This window comes from Aegilops tauschii, chromosome 3 (assembly GCF_002575655.3).
Source record: "Aegilops tauschii subsp. strangulata cultivar AL8/78 chromosome 3, Aet v6.0, whole genome shotgun sequence".
NCBI lineage: Eukaryota > Viridiplantae > Streptophyta > Magnoliopsida > Poales > Poaceae > Aegilops > Aegilops tauschii.
Genome location: NC_053037.3, coordinates 554,047,198 through 554,053,273, shown reverse-complemented (window position 1 = coordinate 554,053,273; position 6,076 = coordinate 554,047,198).

The following is a 6,076-nucleotide window of genomic DNA, read 5'->3' as shown; positions in this document are numbered from 1 at the left end:
CAATCTTGCAGTGTCCTTTCCCAGTGACAGCAGGGGCAGCAAGGCACGTATTGTATTGTTGCCATCGAGGATAAAAAGATGGGGTTTATATCATATTGCATGAGTTTATCCCTCTACATCATGTCATCTTGCTTAAAGCAGTACTCTGTTTTTATGAACTTAATACTCTAGATGCATGCTGGATAGCGGTCGATGTGTGGAGTAATAGTAGTAGATGCAGAATCGTTTCAGTCTACTTGTCGCGGACGTGATGCCTATAGACATGATCATACCTAGATATTCTCATAACTATGCTCAATTCTATCAATGGCTCGACAGTAATTCGTTCACCCATTGTAATACTTATGCTCTTGAGAGAAGCCACTAGTGAAACCTATGGCCCCTGGGTCTATTTTCCATCATATTAATCTTCCAACACTTAGCTATTTCTATCGCCGTTTATTTTGCTTTCTTTACTTTTACTCTTTATCATAAAAATACCAAAAATGTTATCTTATCATATCTATCAGATCTCACTCTCGTAAGTGACCGTGAAGGGATTGACAACCCCTTTATCGCGTTGGTTGCGAGGTTCTTATTTGTTTGTGTAGGTGCGTGGGACTCGAGCGTTGTCTCCTACTGGATTGATACCTTGGTTCTCAAAAATTGAGGGAAATACTTACGCTACTTTACTGCATCACCCTTTCCTCTTCAAGGGAAAACCAACGCAGTGCTCAAGAGGTAGCAATCACCGTCGCCACGCTGTCGTGCTGACGAAACTCTCCCTCGTCCTCAACTGGATCAAGAGTTCGAGGGACGTCATCATGCTGAACGTGTGCAGAACTCGGAGGTGTCGTATGTTCGGTGCTAGGTAAAAGCCTACATCCTGCTTCATTGATATTGATGATGATGATGATCATGATTACAAGGGTGCTCTATCTCGAGAGCTATTGACTTGTCTGTCTAAACCTAACTTGTCCCCACCTCTCCCTCTTGGGGTACCCTATCCCTCCTCATATAAGTTGGAGGGGCGGGTTACATGTGGAGTCCTAGTAGGATTAGGACTATCTATTACAAGTGGAGTCTTAGTCTTGCTTCCTTTATAAGGGAATATTCCTTATGCTTTCCTCTTAAGCCGGCATAACATAACGTAAGCCGGCCTTCCATGAACCGCCTTCTGGGCCACCGGGTCTTGTCGCTCCTCTGACCCGCTTGCCGGGTCACCCATGAGTCGCCAGGTGATGTCTACTACACTACCTTCTTCTTGTAGACGTTGTTGGGCCTCCAAGTGCAGAGGTTTGTAGCACACTAGCAAATTTCCCTCAAGTGGATGACCTAAGGTTTATCAATCCGTGGGAGGCGTAGGATGAAGATGGTCTCTCTCAAACAACCCTGCAACCAAATAACAAAGAGTCTCTTGTGTCCCCAACACACCCAATACAATGGTAAATTGTATAGGTGCACTAGTTCGGCGAAGAGATGGTGATACAAGTGCAATATGGATGGTAGATATAGGTTTTTGTAATCTGAAAAAAATAAAAACAGCAAGGTAACTAATGATAAAAGTGAGCGAAAACGGTATTGCAATGCATTGAAACATGGCCTAGGGTTCATACTTTCACTAGTGCAAGTTCTCTCAACAATAATAACATAATTGGATCATATAACTATCCCTCAACATGCAACAAAGAGTCACCCCAAAGTCACTAAAAGCGGACAACAAACGAAGAGATTATTGTAGGGTATGAAACCACCTCAAAGTTATCTTTTCTGATCGATCTATTCAAGAGTCCGTAGTAAAATAACACGAAGCTATTCTTTCCGTTCGATCTATCCTAGAGTTCGTACTAGAATAACACCTTAAGACACAAATCAATGAAAACCCTAATGTCACCTAGATACTCCAATGTCACCTCAAGTATCCGTGGGTATGGTTATATGATATGCATCACACAATCTCAGATTCATCTATTCAACCAACACAAAGAACTTCAAAGAGTGCCCCAAAGTTTCTACCAGAGAGTCAAGACGAAGACGTGTGCCAACCCCTATGCATAGATTTCCAAGGTCACGGAACCCGCAAGTTGATCACCAAAACATACATCAAGTGAATCAATAGAATACCCCATTGTCACCACGGGTATCCCACGCAAGACATACATCAAGTGTTCTCAAATCCTTAAAGACTCAATCCAATCAGATAACTTCAAAGGAAAACTCAATCCATTACAAGAGAGTAGAGGGGGAGAAACATCATAAGATCCAACTATAATAGCAAAGCTCGCGATACATCAAGATCGTGCCAAATCAAGAACACGAGAGAGAGAGAGAGAGAGAGAGAGAGAGAGAGATCAAACACATAGCTACTGGAACATACCCTCAGCCCCGAGGGTGAACTACTCCCTCCTCGTCATGGAGAGCATCGGGATGATGAAGATGGCCACCGGTGAGGGATCCCCCCTCCGGCAGGGTGCCGAAACAGGGTCCTGATTGGTTTTTGGTGGCTACAGAGGCTTGCGGCGGCGGAACTCCCGATCTAGGTTATGTTCTGGAAGTTTGGGTATATATAAGAGGTGTTGGCGTCGGGAACAAGTCAGGGGGGTCCCCGAGGCGGCCACGAGGTAGGGGGCGCGCCCCCACCCTCGTGGGTGCCTCGGGACTCTTCTGGCCCATCTCTGATACTCCGTGGGCTTCTTCTGGTCCAAAAATAATCTCCGTGAAATTTCGGGTCAATTGGACTCCGTTTGATTTTGATTTTCTGCGATACTCAAAATAAGGAAGAAACATGAACTAGCACTGGGCTCTAGGTTAATAGGTTAGTCCCAAAAATCATATAAAATAGCATATAAATGCATATAAAACATCCTAGATGGATAATATAATAGCATGGAACAATCAAAAATTATAGATACGTTGGAGACGTATCACCAGGCTCGGGCGGGTCACTTAGTGAGTCGTCGAGTCAGGGCGGGTCATTAGTGAGTCGCCAAGTCCGGCCAGGTTATACTTCCGGCCGGGTTATACCGTGGGGTATATCCCCGACATTAGCCCCCAGTTTAATTTGGATTTATCCATGTTAAACTGATCCTGCAAAATAAACACAAGAACAAATTTGATAGGTTGTGCTCCGGGTTAAAAATTCTTGTAAGCCGGTACCTGATAATCCTTAAGTTCTTGTCATTTCCTTCTTCTGGATAGTCCGGGTCAATAGACCAGCTTCATAATCAATTTGCGGATATTGGCTTCTTACAGAAATATTATGAAGAATAATTCATTTGATTCAGCTCCCAATGCTTAAAAAAATATTGGTCTTGAAATGCTCATCTGATTTTCAGTCGGCTTGAAGATGCAGATCTTGCCAATTTATGATTACCAAAATTTCCGGGTTATAAACAAATGATGTCGAGTCATAATTGTTGCCGACACCGGGTCATAATTATTGGTGACACCGGGTCATGATTGTTGCAGACACCGGGTCAATCTGATTTACTCAAAGCTAAGAATTTAAAGATATTTTTCCCTTATATCCATATTACCTGTAGCCCCCAAGTCTTGAGCAGAGCAAAGTGATGACTTAAGACTTGCTTCAATATGACTACTACCACTTTGAAGAAATCCATGTTGTTCATCTCAGTCACTAGTAAAAACTGAATATTCCATATATGTAGCCCCCAAGTACCGGGTTGTCATGCTTGTAGCAACCTGGGACTTATAATTGCCCTATGCTCATAAAAACTTCAACCAGTGCAGCCCCCAAGGGCCGGGTCATTATGCAATAATGAGCAGGGACTTTGTATATATGATTATGTAGATTCAAGCAGCAACGTGTAGCCCCCAAGGGCCGGCTTAGTAAGACAATACTGAGCTAGAACTTTATACTTCATTGAAAATAACATCATATGATGTAACCCCCACCATGGGGCTTGAACCCATGCCCACAAGGTTAAGAGTCTTGTCCTCTACCAACTGAGCAATGAACTCTTCAATATAATGGATTAAGACTTGTGTACCTTTGAATTTTTGCCATGAGCAATTGGTAGCCCCCAAGGGCCGTCTCATTACGATGTGATGAGTCGGGTCTTCAATAAGGCGAGTAAAAAATGACATTGCACGTTCGACTACATCAACCGCGTTACTAAACGCTTCCGCTTTTGGTCTACGAGGGTACGTGGACACACTCTTCCCACTCGTTGCTATGCTTCTCCTAGATAGATCTTGCGTGATCGTAGGATTTTTTTTGAAATACTACGTTTCCCAACAGAAACAAGTGTACAATGCCACACTTCAAGGGCTATTTTTTGTTGGCGTATAAATGCATAGCCCACCTTTCCCCATCAACTTGAGCTTTTGGGTGAACTAACTTGTGCGTGCAATTTTACATGGTAGCAGAGCCAAGAGGTCTTGAGTTCAAAACCCGGTTGGCGCAATTAAATTGCAGCCCACTTTCGGTCCATGTTTAGGCCCGAGGGAGCCACATGTGAGGGGGTGTGTTGATGTATAAATGCATATCCCATCTTTTCCCAACATCAATCCGGCCTGATTGGTGAATTGTGCATAAACTTGGACTAAATAAGCCTAGACGCGAGGAGGGGTGTTGAAATATATTGCCCGCGGTACTAAAATAAAAAGATTTTGCGGCCTACATCGGTCCCACGTCTATATTGCCCGCCTCTCTCCACCGATTCGGATTTGATGGGTGAACTGGTTAGGTGCATGAACTTGCAACCAAGAGGTTCAGGGTTCAAAATCCGGTAAACGCGGTAAATTGCGGCATGCCCCCACTTTTGCTGCCCACGTCATATACTCCAAAGGAGTATAGACGCAGGGCGAGTGTTGAGTATAATGTCCGGCCTTCTCCCATAGTTTGGACTTTTGGATGGGTTGGTTGGAGCATGAATTCAATATCTTTGAATACAAAATTTTGAAAATACTTTAACAAATCAAATCACAGATATTCGGTACAATGAATATATTATAAATGAAAACAGATATGAACACAAAAGAGTAGAGACTAACAAAAGTGTGACCACATAAATACAACAAATATTGGTAACCAAACTATTGCAAACTTAAAACACATAAGAGCTATAAACAAAGCACAAATTAACATTGTAACCAAAATGGGGGGTTGTGGTAATGTGAATACCTGAGTACTAGACACCTCTTAAGCAATAAAATTCAAGTTGTACCTAGACAAATTATGGGACCGTTGCAGACTCGTCATACCAATGTCTTGTTCACCCAACACAAATATGAGGTCAATGAACTTCCCTCATCCCACAAATCAGGCCAATAACACACATATTGTTCTCTACAAAAGCGCATGACACTTGTAAATTTGAATGGTTAATCTACAATCATCTCAACATAACCCTAACCTTTGCGGATAGCAGTAGTGCTAAGGAGATTCAAGAAAATCCTCGCTTTATATATGATATACATACAAGATACAACCATTAAGAGCAATTGTTTTCCATATTCAGTGATTGTATTTTCTTGTCAACTCTCAAGTGGGAAGTGGCTGGGATTCACGTATCAATTTTCACCATTGATGATGATCATTAGAGCATAGAGAAAACGAGCCTCCGTGTGACGCCCCCGATTCAATCGTACACTAATCATGCACGCAAATGTGTACGATCAAGCTCAGGGACTCACGGGAAGATATCACAACACAACTCTACAACATAAATAAGTCATACAAGCATCATAATACAAGCCAGGGGCCTCGAGGGCTCGAATACAAGTGCTCGATCATAGACGCGTCAGCGGAAGCAACAATATCTGAGTACAGACATAAGTTAAACAAGTTTGCCTTAAGAAGGCTAGCACAAAAGTAGCAACGATCGAAAAGGCAAGGCCTCCTGCCTGGGACCTCCTAACTACTCCTCGAAGCCGAACTCCATGTAGAATCATCCTCAGGATCTCTAGCTCCTGGACTCCAGCATCTAGTTGCGACAACCAGGTAGAATGGAAAGGGGGAAAAGAGGGAGAAAAGCAACCGGGAGTACTCATCCAAAGTACTCGCAAGCAAGGAGCTACACTACATATGCATGGGTATATGTGTAAAGGGCCATATCGGTGGACTGAACTGCAG